This window comes from Hemitrygon akajei, chromosome 8 (assembly GCF_048418815.1).
Source record: "Hemitrygon akajei chromosome 8, sHemAka1.3, whole genome shotgun sequence".
Taxonomy (NCBI): domain Eukaryota; kingdom Metazoa; phylum Chordata; class Chondrichthyes; order Myliobatiformes; family Dasyatidae; genus Hemitrygon; species Hemitrygon akajei.
Genome location: NC_133131.1, coordinates 73,492,674 through 73,507,768, shown reverse-complemented (window position 1 = coordinate 73,507,768; position 15,095 = coordinate 73,492,674).

The window sequence follows — 15,095 nt, the reverse complement described above, 5'->3', positions numbered from 1 at the left end:
GACAATAGATCACAGACCGTAGAGCTCAGGCCAGAGATCATAGACCACAGAGCGTAGAGCTCATGCCAGAGACCATAGACCATAGACCGTAGAGCTCAGGCCATAGACCATAGACCACAGGCCGTAGAGCTCAGGCCAGAGACCATAGACCACAGGCTGTAGAGCTCAGGCCAGAGACCATGGACCACAGACCTTAGAGCTCAGGCCAGAGACCATAGACCACAGACCATAGAGCACAGGCTAGAGACCATAGACCACAGACCATAGAGCTCAGGACAGAGACCATAGACCACAGACCATAGAGCTCCGGCCAGACACCATGGACCAGAGACCGTAGAGCTCAGGCCAGAGACCATAGATCACAGACCTTAGAGCTCAGGCCAGAGACCATAGACTACAGACCGTAGAGCACAGGCCAGAGACCATAGACCACAGACCGTTGAGCTCAGGCCAGAGACCATAGACAACAGGCCACAGAGCATCGACCGTAGCGGACAGGCCAGAGACCATAGAACACCGACCATATAGCTCAGGCCAGAGACAATAGACCACAGGCCACAGAGCACAGACCATAGAGCTCAGGCCAGAGACCATAGACCACAAACCGTAGAGCTCAGGCCAGAGACCATAGACCACAGACCATAGAGCTCAGGCCAGAGACCATAGACCACAGACCATAGAGCTCAGGACAGAGACCATAGACCACAGACCATAGAGCTCAGGCCAGACACCATGGACCAGAGACCGTAGAGCTGAGTTCAGAGACCATAGACCACAGACCATAGAGCTCAGGCCAGAGACCATAGACCACAGACCGTAGAGCTCAGGTCATAGACCATAGACCACAGACCGTAGAGATCAGGCCAGAGACCATAAACTACAGACCGGAGAGCTCAGGCCAGAGACCATAGACCACAGACCATAGAGCTCAGGCCAGAGACCATAAACTGCAGACCGAAGAGCTCAGGCCAGAGACCACAGACCACAGACCGTAGAGCTCAGGCCAGAGACCATAGACCACAGACCATAGAGCACAGGCCAGAGACCATAGACCACAGACAATAGAGCTCAGGCCAGAGACCATAGAACACAGACCGTAGAGCTCAGGCCAGGGACCATAGACCAAAGACCGTAGAGCTCAGGCCAGAGACCATAGACCACAGACCGTAGACCTCAGTCCAGAGACCATACACTACAGACCGTAGAGCTCAGTCCAGAGACCATAGACAACAGACCGTAGAGCTCAGGCCAGAGATCATAGACCACAGACCGTAGAGCTCAGGCCAGAGACCATAGACCACAGACAGTAGAGCTCAGACCAGAGACCATAGACCACAGACCGTAGAGCTCAGACCAGAGAGCACAAAATACAGACCGTAGAGCTCAGGCCAGAGACCATAAACTACAGACCGTAGAGCTCAGGCCAGAAACCATAGACCACAGACCGTAGAGCTCAGGCCAGAGACAATAGACCACAGACCGTAGAGCTCAGGCCAGAGATCATAGACCACAGACCATAGAGCACAGGCCAGAGACCATAGACCACAGACCGTAGAGCTCAGGCCAGAGACCATAGATCACAGACCGTAGAGCTCAGGCCAGAGGCCATAAACTACAGACCGTTGAACTCAGGCCAGAGACCATAAACTACAGACCGTAGAGCTCAGGCCAGAGACCATAGACCACAGACCATAGAGCTCAGGCCAGAAACCATAGACCACATACTGTAGAGCTCAGGCCAGAGACCATAGACCACAGACCATAGAGCTCAGGCCAGAGACCATAGATCACAGACCGTAGAGCTCAGGCCAGAGACCATAGACTACAGACCGTAGAGCACAGGCCAGAGACCATAGACCACAGACCGTTGAGCTCAGGCCAGAGACCATAGACCACAGGCCACAGAGCATCGACAGTAGAGGACAGGCCAGAGACCATAGAACACAGACCGTATAGCTCAGGCCAGAGACCATAGACCACAGGCCACAGAGCACAGACCATAGAGCTCAGGCCAGAGACCATAGACCACAGACCGTTGAGCTCAGGCCAGAGACCATAGACCACAGACCATAGAGCACAGGCCAGAGACCATAGACCACAGACCATAGAGCTCAGGACAGAGACCATATACCACAGACCATAGAGCTCAGGCCAGAGACCATAGACCAAAGACCGTAGAGCTCAGGCCAGAGACCATAGACCACAGACCGTAGACCTCAGTCCAGAGACCATAGACCACTGACCGTAGAGCTCAGGCCAGAGACCATACACTATAGACCGTAGAGCTCAGGCCAGAGACCATAGACCACAGACCGTAGAGCTCAGGCCAGAGATCATAGACCACACACCGTAGAGCTCAGGCCAGAGACCATAGACCACAGACAGTAGAGCTCAGACCAGAGACCATAGACCACAGACCGTAGAGCTCAGACCAGAGAGCATAAACTACAGACCGTAGAGCTCAGGCCAGAGACCATAAACTACAGACACTAGAGCTCAGTCCAGAGACCATAGACCACTGACCGTAGAGCTCAGGCCAGAGACCATACACTATAGACCGTAGAGCTCAGGCCAGAGACCATAGACCACAGACCGTAGAGCTCAGGCCAGAGATCATAGACCACACACCGTAGAGCTCAGGCCAGAGACCATAGACCACAGACAGTAGAGCTCAGACCAGAGACCATAGACCACAGACCGTAGAGCTCAGACCAGAGAGCATAAACTACAGACCGTAGAGCTCAGGCCAGAGACCATAAACTACAGACACTAGAGCTCAGGCCAGAAACCATAGACCACAGACCGTAGAGCTCAGGCCAGAGACAATAGACCACAGACCGTAGAGCTCAGGCCAGTGATCATAGACCAGAGAGCATAGAGCACAGGCCAGAGACCATAGACCACAGACCGTAGAGCTCAGGCCAGAGACCATAGATCACAGACCGTAGAGCTCAGGCCAGAGGCCATAAACTACAGACCGTAGTACTCAGGCCAGAGACCATAAACTACAGACCGTAGAGCTCAGGCCAGAGACCATAGACCACAGACCATAGAGCTCAGGCCAGAGACCACAGACCACATACTGTAGAGCTCAGGCCAGAGACCATAGACCACAGACCATAGAGCTCAGGGCAGAGACCATAGATCACAGACCGTAGAGCTCTGGCCAGAGACCATAGACTACAGACCGTAGAGCACAGGCCAGAGAACATAGACCACAGACCGTTGATCTCAGGCCAGAGACCATAGACCACAGGCCACAGAGCATCGACCGTAGAGGACAGGCCAGAGACCATAGAACACAGAAAGTATAGCTCAGACCAGAGACCATAGACCACAGGCCACAGAGCACAGACCATAGAGCTCAGGCCAGAGACCATAGACCACAGACCTTAGAGCTCAGGCCAGAGACCATAGACCACAGACCATAGAGCAAAGGCTAGAGACCATAGACCACAGACCATAGAGCTCAGGACAGAGACCAGAGACCACAGACCATAGAGCTCAGGCCAGACACCATGGACCAGAGACCGTAGAGCTCAGTTCAGAGACCATAGACCACAGACCATAGAGCTCAGGCCAGAGACCATAGACCACAGACCGTAGAGCTCAGGTCATAGACCATAGACCACAGACCGTAGAGATCAGGCCAGAGACCATAAACTACAGACCGGAGAGCTCAGGCCAGCGACCATAAACTACATACCGTATAGCTCAGGCCAGAGACCAAAGACCACAGACCGTTGAGCTCAGGCCAGAGACCATAGACCAGAGGCCACAGAGCACAGACCCTAGAGCTCAGGGCAGAGAACATAGATCACAGACTGTAGTGCTCAGGCCAGAGATCATAGACCACAGAGCATAGAGCTCAGGCCAGAGACCATAGATCACAGACCGTAGAGCTCAGGCCATAGACCATAGATCACAAACCGTAGAGCTCAGGCCAGAGATCATAGACCACAGACCGTAGAGCTCAGGCCAGAGACCATAGAACAGAGACCGTAGAGCTCAGGCCAGAGATCATAGACCACAGACCGTAGAGCTCAGGCCAGAGACCATAGACCACAGACCATAGAGCTCAGGGCAGAGACCATAGACCACAGACCGTAGAGCTCAGGCCAGAGACCATAGACCACAGACCATAGAGCTCAGGCCAGAGATCATTGTCCACAGGCCGTAGAGCTCAGGCCAGAGACGATAAACTACAGACAGTAGAGCTCAGGCCAGAGACCATAGACTACAGACCGTAGAGCTCAGGCCAGAGACAATACACTACATACCGTATAGCTCAGGCCAGAGACCATAGACCACAGACCGTAGAGCTCAGGCCAGAGACCATAGACCACAGGCCACAGAGCACAGACCCTAGAGCTCAGGGCAGGGAACATAGATCACAGACCGTAGAGCTCAGGCCAGAGACCATAGACCACAGACCATAGAGCTCAGGCCAGAGACCATAGACCACATACTGTAGAGCTCAGGCCAGAGACCATAGACCACAGACCATAGAGCTCAGGCCAGAGACCATAGATCACAGACCGTAGAGCTCAGGCCAGAGACCATAGACTACAGACCGTAGAGCACAGGCCAGAGACCATAGACCACAGACCGTTGAGCTCAGGCCAGAGACCATAGACCACAGGCCACAGAGCATCGACCGTAGAGGACAGGCCAGAGACCATAGAACACAGACCGTATAGCTCAGGCCAGAGACCATAGACCACAGGCCACAGAGCACAGACCATAGAGCTCAGGCCAGAGATCATAGACCACAGACCGTTGAGCTCAGGCCAGAGACCATAGACCACAGACCATAGAGCACAGGCCAGAGACCATAGACCACAGACCATAGAGCTCAGGACAGAGACCATAGACCACAGACCATAGAGCTCAGGCCAGATACCATGGACCAGAGACCGTAGAGCTCAGTTCAGAGACCATAGACCACAGACCATAGAGCTCAGGCCAGAGACCATAGACCAAAGACCGTAGAGCTCAGGCCAGAGACCATAGACCACAGACCGTAGACCTCAGTCCAGAGACCATAGACCACAGACCGTAGAGCTCAGGCCAGAGACCATACACTATAGACCGTAGAGCTCAGGCCAGAGACCATAGACCACAGACCGTAGAGCTCAGGCCAGAGACCATAGACCACAGACCGTAGAGCACAGGCCAGAGAACATAGACCACAGACCGTTGATCTCAGGCCAGAGACCATAGACCTCAGGCCACAGAGCATCGACCGTAGAGGACAGGCCAGAGACCATAGAACACAGAAAGTATAGCTCTTACCAGAGACCATAGACCACAGGCCACAGAGCACAGACCATAGAGCTCAGGCCAGAGACCATAGACCACAGACCTTAGAGCTCAGGCCAGAGACCATAGACCACAGACCATAGAGCACAGGCTATAGACCATAGACCACAGACCATAGAGCTCAGGACAGAGACCAGAGACCACAGACCATAGAGCTCAGGCCAGACACCATGGACCAGAGACCGTAGAGCTCAGTTCAGAGACCATAGACCACAGACCATAGAGCTCAGGCCAGAGACCATAGACCACAGACCGTAGAGCTCAGGTCATAGACCATAGACCACAGACCGTAGAGATCAGGCCAGAGACCATAAACTACAGACCGGAGAGCTCAGGCCAGCGACCATAAACTACATACTGTATAGCTCAGGCCAGAGACCAAAGACCACAGACCGTTGAGCTCAGGCCAGAGACCATAGACCAGAGGCCACAGAGCACAGACCCTAGAGATCAGGGCAGAGAACATAGATCACAGACTGTAGTGCTCAGGCCAGAGATCATAGACCACAGAGCATAGAGCTCAGGCCAGAGACCATAGATCACAGACCGTAGAGCTCAGGCCAGAGACCATAGATCACAAACCGTAGAGCTCAGGCCAGAGATCATAGACCACAGACCGTAGAGCTCAGGCCAGAGACCATAGAACAGAGACCGTAGAGCTCAGGCCAGAGATCATAGACCACAGACCGTAGAGCTCAGGCCAGAGACCATAGACCACAGACCATAGAGCTCAGGCCAGAGACCATAGACCACAGACCGTAGAGCTCAGGCCAGAGACCATAGACCACAGACCATAGAGCTCAGGCCAGAGATCATTGTCCACAGGCCGTAGAGCTCAGGCCAGAGACGATAAACTACAGACAGTAGAGCTCAGGCCAGAGACCATAGACTACAGACCGTAGAGCTCAGGCCAGAGACAATACACTACATACCGTATAGCTCAGGCCAGAGACCATAGACCACAGACCGTAGAGCTCAGGCCAGAGACCATAGACCACAGGCCACAGAGCACAGACCCTAGAGCTCAGGGCAGGGAACATAGATCACAGACCGTAGAGCTCAGGCCAGAGACCATAGACCACAGACCATAGAGCTCAGGCCAGAGACCATAGACCACATACTGTAGATCTCAGGCCAGAGACCATAGACCACAGACCATAGAGCTCAGGCCAGAGACCATAGATCACAGACCGTAGAGCTCAGGCCAGAGACCATAGACTACAGACCGTAGAGCACAGGCCAGAGACCATAGACCACAGACCGTTGAGCTCAGGCCAGAGACCATAGACCACAGGCCACAGAGCATCGACCGTAGAGGACAGGCCAGAGACCATAGAACACAGACCGTATAGCTCAGGCCAGAGACCATAGACCACAGGCCACAGAGCACAGACCATAGAGCTCAGGCCAGAGATCATAGACCACAGACCGTTGAGCTCAGGCCAGAGACCATAGACCACAGACCATAGAGCACAGGCCAGAGACCATAGACCACAGACCATAGAGCTCAGGACAGAGACCATAGACCACAGACCATAGAGCTCAGGCCAGACACCATGGACCAGAGACCGTAGAGCTCAGTTCAGAGAGCATAGACCACAGACCATAGAGCTCAGGCCAGAGACCATAGAACAAAGACCGTAGAGCTCAGGCCAGAGACCATAGACCACAGACCGTAGACCTCAGTCCAGAGACCATAGACCACAGACCGTAGAGCTCAGGCCAGAGACCATACACTATAGACCGTAGAGCTCAGCCAGAGACCATAGACCACAGACCGTAGAGCTCAGGCCAGAGACCATAGACCACAGACCGTAGAGCTCAGGCCAGAGATCATAGACCACAGACCGTAGAGCTCAGGCCAGAGACCATAGACCACAGACAGTAGAGCTCAGACCAGAGACCATAGACCACAGACCGTAGAGCTCAGACCAGAGAGCATAAACTACAGACCGTAGAGCTCAGGCCAGAGACCATAAACTACAGACACTAGAGCTCAGGCCAGAAACCATAGACCACAGACCGTAGAGCTCAGTCCAGAGACAATAGACCACAGACCGTAGAGCTCAGGCCAGTGATCATAGACCACAGAGCATAGAGCACAGTCCAAAGACCATAGACCACAGACCGTAGAGCTCAGGCCAGAGACCATAGATCACAGACCGTAGAGCTCAGGCCAGAGGCCATAAACTACAGACCGTAGAACTCAGGCCAGAGACCATAAACTACAGACCGTAGAGCTCAGGCCAGAGACCATAGACCACAGACCATAGAGCTCAGGCCAGAGACCATAGACCACATACTGTAGAGCTCAGGCCAGAGACCATAGACCACAGACCATAGAGCTCAGGCCAGAGACCATAGATCACAGACCGTAGAGCTCTGGCCAGAGACCATAGACTACAGACCGTAGAGCACAGGCCAGAGAACATAGACCACAGACCGTTGATCTCAGGCCAGAGACCATAGACCACAGGCCACAGAGCATCGACCGTAGAGGACAGGCCAGAGACCATAGAACACAGACCGTATAGCTCAGACCAGAGACCATAGACCACAGGCCACAGAGCACAGACCATAGAGCTCAGGCCAGAGACCATAGACCACAGACCTTAGAGCTCAGGCCAGAGACCATAGACCACAGACCATAGAGCACAGGCTAGAGACCATAGACCACAGACCATAGAGCTCAGGACAGAGACCATAGACTACAGACCATAGAGCTCAGGCCAGACACCATGGACCAGAGACCGTAGAGCTCAGTTCAGAGACCATAGACCACAGACCATAGAGCTCAGGCCAGAGACCATAGACCACAGACCGTAGAGCTCAGGTCATAGACCATAGACCACAGACCGTAGAGATCAGGCCAGAGACCATAAACTACAGACCGGAGAGCTCAGGCCAGCGACCATAAACTACATACCGTATAGCTCAGGCCAGAGACCATAGACCACAGACAGTTGAGCTCAGGCCGGAGACCATAGACCAGAGGCCACAGAGCACAGACCCTAGAGCTCAGGGCAGAGAACATAGATCACAGACCGTAGTGCTCAGGCCAGAGATCATAGACCACAGACCATAGAGCTCAGGCCAGAGACCATAGATCACAGACCGTAGTGCTCAGGCCAGAGACCATAGATCACAAACCGTAGAGCTCAGGCCAGAGATCATAGACCACAGACCGTAGAGCTCAGGCCAGAGACCATAGAACAGAGACCGTAGAGCTCAGGCCAGAGATCATAGACCACAGACCGTAGAGCTCAGGCCAGAGACCATAGACCACAGACCATAGAGCTCAGGCCAGAGACCATAGACCACAGACCGTAGAGCTCAGGCCAGAGACCATAGACCACAGACCATAGAGCTCAGGCCAGAGACCATTGTCCACAGGCCGTAGAGCTCAGGCCAGAGACGATAAACTACAGACAGTAGAGCTCAGGCCAGAGACCATAGACTACAGACCGTAGAGCTCAGGCCAGAGACAATACACTACATACCGTATAGCTCAGGCCAGAGACCATAGACCACAGACCGTAGAGCTCAGGCCAGAGACCATAGACCACAGGCCAGAGAGCACAGACCCTAGAGCTCAGGGCAGAGAACATAGATCACAGACCGTAGAGCTCAGGCCAGAGACCATAGACCACAGACCGTGGAGCTCAGGCCATAGACCATAGACTACAGGCCGTAGAGCTCAGGCCAGAGACCATAGACCACAGGCTGTAGAGCTCAGGCCAGAGACCATGGACCACAGACCTTAGAGCTCAGGCCAGAGACCATAGACCACAGATCATAGAGCACAGGCTAGAGACCATAGACCACAGACCATAGAGCTCAGGACAGAGACCATAGACCACAGACCATAGAGCTCAGGCCAGACACCATCGACCAGAGACCGTAGAGCTCAGTTCAGAGACCATAGACCACAGACCATAGAGCTCAGGCCAGAGACCATAGACCACAGACCGTAGAGCTCAGGTCATAGACCATAGACCACAGACCGTAGAGATCAGGCCCGAGACCATAAACTACAGACCGGAGAGCTCAGGCCAGAGACCATAAACTACATACCGTATAGCTCAGGCCAGAGACCATAGACCACAGTCCGTTGAGCTCAGGCTAGAGACTATAGACCACAGGCAACAGAGCACAGACCCTAGAGCTCAGGGCAGAGAACATAGATCACAGACCGTAGAGCTCAGGCCAGAGATCATAGACCACAGACCATAGAGCTCAGGCCAGAGACCATAGATCACAGACCGTTGAGCTCAGGCCAGAGACCATAGATCACAAACCGTAGAGCTCAGGCCAGAGATCATAGACCACAGACCGTAGAGCTCAGGCCAGAGACCATAGAACACAGACCGTAGAGCTCAGGCCAGAGATCATAGACCACAGACCGTAGAGCTCAGGCCAGAGACCATAGACGACAGACCGTAGAGCTCAGGCCAGAGACCATAGACCACAGGCCGTAGAGCTCATGCCTGAGACCATAGACCACAGACCGTAGAGCTCAGGTCAGAGACCATAGACCACAGGCCCTAGAGCTAAGGCCAGAGACCATAGACCACAGGCTGTAGAGCTCAGGCCAGAGACCATAGACCACAGACCGTAGAGCTCAGGCCAGAGACCATAGACCACAGACCGTAGAGCTCAGGCCAGAGACCATAGACCACAGACCGTAGAGCTCAGACCAGAGAGCATAAACTACAGACCGTAGAGCTCAGGCCAGAGACCATAAACTACAGACACTAGAGCTCAGGCCAGAAACCATAGACCACAGACCGTAGAGCTCAGTCCAGAGACAATAGACCACAGACCGTAGAGCTCAGGCCAGTGATCATAGACCACAGAGCATAGAGCACAGTCCAAAGACCATAGACCACAGACCATAGAGCTCAGGCCAGAGACCATAGATCACAGACCGTAGAGCTCAGGCCAGAGGCCATAAACTACAGACCGTAGAACTCAGGCCAGAGACCATAAACTACAGACCGTAGAGCTCAGGCCAGAGACCATAGACCACAGACCATAGAGCTCAGGCCAGAGACCATAGACCACATACTGTAGAGCTCAGGCCAGAGACCATAGACCACAGACCATAGAGCTCAGGCCAGAGACCATAGATCACAGACCGTAGAGCTCTGGCCAGAGACCATAGACTACAGACCGTAGAGCACAGGCCAGAGAACATAGACCACAGACCGTTGATCTCAGGCCAGAGACCATAGACCACAGGCCACAGAGCATCGACCGTAGAGGACAGGCCAGAGACCATAGAACACAGACCGTATAGCTCAGACCAGAGACCATAGACCACAGGCCACAGAGCACAGACCATAGAGCTCAGGCCAGAGACCATAGACCACAGACCTTAGAGCTCAGGCCAGAGACCATAGACCACAGACCATAGAGCACAGGCTAGAGACCATAGACCACAGACCATAGAGCTCAGGACAGAGACCATAGACTACAGACCATAGAGCTCAGGCCAGACACCATGGACCAGAGACCGTAGAGCTCAGTTCAGAGACCATAGACCACAGACCATAGAGCTCAGGCCAGAGACCATAGACCACAGACCGTAGAGCTCAGGTCATAGACCATAGACCACAGACCGTAGAGATCAGGCCAGAGACCATAAACTACAGACCGGAGAGCTCAGGCCAGCGACCATAAACTACATACCGTATAGCTCAGGCCAGAGACCATAGACCACAGACAGTTGAGCTCAGGCCGGAGACCATAGACCAGAGGCCACAGAGCACAGACCCTAGAGCTCAGGGCAGAGAACATAGATCACAGACCGTAGTGCTCAGGCCAGAGATCATAGACCACAGACCATAGAGCTCAGGCCAGAGACCATAGATCACAGACCGTAGTGCTCAGGCCAGAGACCATAGATCACAAACCGTAGAGCTCAGGCCAGAGATCATAGACCACAGACCGTAGAGCTCAGGCCAGAGACCATAGAACAGAGACCGTAGAGCTCAGGCCAGAGATCATAGACCACAGACCGTAGAGCTCAGGCCAGAGACCATAGACCACAGACCATAGAGCTCAGGCCAGAGACCATAGACCACAGACCGTAGAGCTCAGGCCAGAGACCATAGACCACAGACCATAGAGCTCAGGCCAGAGACCATTGTCCACAGGCCGTAGAGCTCAGGCCAGAGACGATAAACTACAGACAGTAGAGCTCAGGCCAGAGACCATAGACTACAGACCGTAGAGCTCAGGCCAGAGACAATACACTACATACCGTATAGCTCAGGCCAGAGACCATAGACCACAGACCGTAGAGCTCAGGCCAGAGACCATAGACCACAGGCCACAGAGCACAGACCCTAGAGCTCAGGGCAGAGAACATAGATCACAGACCGTAGAGCTCAGGCCAGAGACCATAGACCACAGACCGTGGAGCTCAGGCCATAGACCATAGACTACAGGCCGTAGAGCTCAGGCCAGAGACCATAGACCACAGGCTATAGAGCTCAGGCCAGAGACCATGGACCACAGACCTTAGAGCTCAGGCCAGAGACCATAGACCACAGATCATAGAGCACAGGCTAGAGACCATAGACCACAGACCATAGAGCTCAGGACAGAGACCATAGACCACAGACCATAGAGCTCAGGCCAGACACCATCGACCAGAGACCGTAGAGCTCAGTTCAGAGACCATAGACCACAGACCATAGAGCTCAGGCCAGAGACCATAGACCACAGACCGTAGAGCTCAGGTCATAGACCATAGACCACAGACCGTAGAGATCAGGCCCGAGACCATAAACTACAGACCGGAGAGCTCAGGCCAGAGACCATAAACTACATACCGTATAGCTCAGGCCAGAGACCATAGACCACAGTCCGTTGAGCTCAGGCTAGAGACTATAGACCACAGGCAACAGAGCACAGACCCTAGAGCTCAGGGCAGAGAACATAGATCACAGACCGTAGAGCTCAGGCCAGAGATCATAGACCACAGACCATAGAGCTCAGGCCAGAGACCATAGATCACAGACCGTTGAGCTCAGGCCAGAGACCATAGATCACAAACCGTAGAGCTCAGGCCAGAGATCATAGACCACAGACCGTAGAGCTCAGGCCAGAGACCATAGAACACAGACCGTAGAGCTCAGGCCAGAGATCATAGACCACAGACCGTAGAGCTCAGGCCAGAGACCATAGACGACAGACCGTAGAGCTCAGGCCAGAGACCATAGACCACAGGCCGTAGAGCTCATGCCTGAGACCATAGACCACAGACCGTAGAGCTCAGGTCAGAGACCATAGACCACAGGCCCTAGAGCTAAGGCCAGAGACCATAGACCACAGGCTGTAGAGCTCAGGCCAGAGACCATAGACCACAGACCGTAGAGCTCAGGCCAGAGACCATAGACCACAGACCGTAGAGCTCAGGCCAGAGACCATAGACCACAGACCATAGAGCTCAGGCCAGAGACCATTGTCCACAGGCCGTAGAGCTCAGGCCAGAGACGATAAACTACAGACAGTAGAGCTCAGGCCAGAGACCATAGACTACAGACCGTAGAGCTCAGGCCAGAGACAATACACTACATACAGTATAGCTCAGGCCAGAGACCATAGACCACAGAAAGTAGAGCTCAGGCCAGAGACCATAGACCACAGGCCACAGAGCACAGACCCTAGAGCTCAGGGCAGAGAACATAGATCACAGAGCGTAGAGCTCAGGCCAGAGATCATAGACTACAGGCCGTAGAGCTCAGGCCAGAGACCGTAGACCACAGACCGTAGAGCACAGGCCAGAGAACATAGACCACAGACCGTTGATCTCAGGCCAGAGACCATAGACCACAGGCCACAGAGCACAGACCATAGAGCTCAGGCCAGAGACCATAGACCACAGACCTTAGAGCTCAGGCCAGAGACCATAGACCACAGACCATAGAGCACAGGCTAGAGACCATAGACCACAGACCATAGAGCTCAGGACAGAGACCATAGACTACAGACCATAGAGCTCAGGCCAGACACCATGGACCAGAGACCGTAGAGCTCAGTTCAGAGACCATAGACCACAGACCATAGAGCTCAGGCCAGAGACCATAGACCACAGACCGTAGAGCTCAGGTCATAGACCATAGACCACAGACCGTAGAGATCAGGCCAGATACCATAAACTACAGACCGGAGAGCTCAGGCCAGCGACCATAAACTACATACCGTATAGCTCAGGCCAGAGACCATAGACCACAGACAGTTGAGCTCAGGCCAGAGACCATAGACCAGAGGCCACAGAGCACAGACCCTAGAGCTCAGGGCAGAGAACATAGATCACAGACCGTAGTGCTCAGGCCAGAGATCATAGACCACAGACCATAGAGCTCAGGCCAGAGACCATAGATCACAGACCGTAGTGCTCAGGCCAGAGACCATAGATCACAAACCGTAGAGCTCAGGCCAGAGATCATAGACCACAGACCGTAGAGCTCAGGCCAGAGACCATAGAACAGAGACCGTAGAGCTCAGGCCAGAGATCATAGACCACAGACCGTAGAGCTCAGGCCAGAGACCATAGACCACAGACCATAGAGCTCAGGCCAGAGACCATAGACCACAGACCGTAGAGCTCAGGCCAGAGACCATAGACCACAGACCATAGAGCTCAGGCCAGAGACCATTGTCCACAGGCCGTAGAGCTCAGGCCAGAGACGATAAACTACAGACAGTAGAGCTCAGGCCAGAGACCATAGACTACAGACCGTAGAGCTCAGGCCAGAGACAATACACTACATACCGTATAGCTCAGGCCAGAGACCATAGACCACAGACCGTAGAGCTCAGGCCAGAGACCATAGACCACAGGCCACAGAGCACAGACCCTAGAGCTCAGGGCAGAGAACATAGATCACAGACCGTAGAGCTCAGGCCAGAGACCATAGACCACAGACCGTGGAGCTCAGGCCATAGACCATAGACTACAGGCCGTAGAGCTCAGGCCAGAGACCATAGACCACAGGCTGTAGAGCTCAGGCCAGAGATCATAGACCACAGACCATAGAGCTCAGGCCAGAGACCATAGATCACAGACCGTAGAGCTCAGCCCAGAGACCATAGATCACAAACCGTAGACCTCAGGCCAGAGATCATAGACCACAGACCGTAGAGCTCAGGCCAGAGACCATAGAACACAGACCGTAGAGCTCAGGCCAGAGATCATAGACCACAGACCGTAGAGCTCAGGCCAGAGACCATAGACGACAGACCGTAGAGCTCAGGCCAGAGACCATAGACCACAGGCCGTAGAGCTCATGCCTGAGACCATAGACCACAGACCGTAGAGCTCAGGTCAGAGACCATAGACCACAGGCCCTAGAGCTAAGGCCAGAGACCATAGACCACAGGCTGTAGAGCTCAGGCCAGAGACCATAGACCACAGACCGTAGAGCTCAGGCCAGAGACCATAGACCACAGACCATAGAGCTCAGGCCAGAGACCATTGTCCACAGGCCGTAGAGCTCAGGCCAGAGACGATAAACTACAGACAGTAGAGCTCAGGCCAGAGACCATAGACTATAGACCGTAGAGCTCAGGCCAGAGACAATACACTACATACAGTATAGCTCAGGCCAGAGACCATAGACCACAGAAAGTAGAGCTCAGGCCAGAGACCATAGACCACAGGCCACAGAGCACAGACCCTAGAGCTCAGGGCAGAGAACATAGATCACAGAGCGTAGAGCTCAGGCCAGAGATCATAGACCACAGGCCGTAGAGCTCAGGCC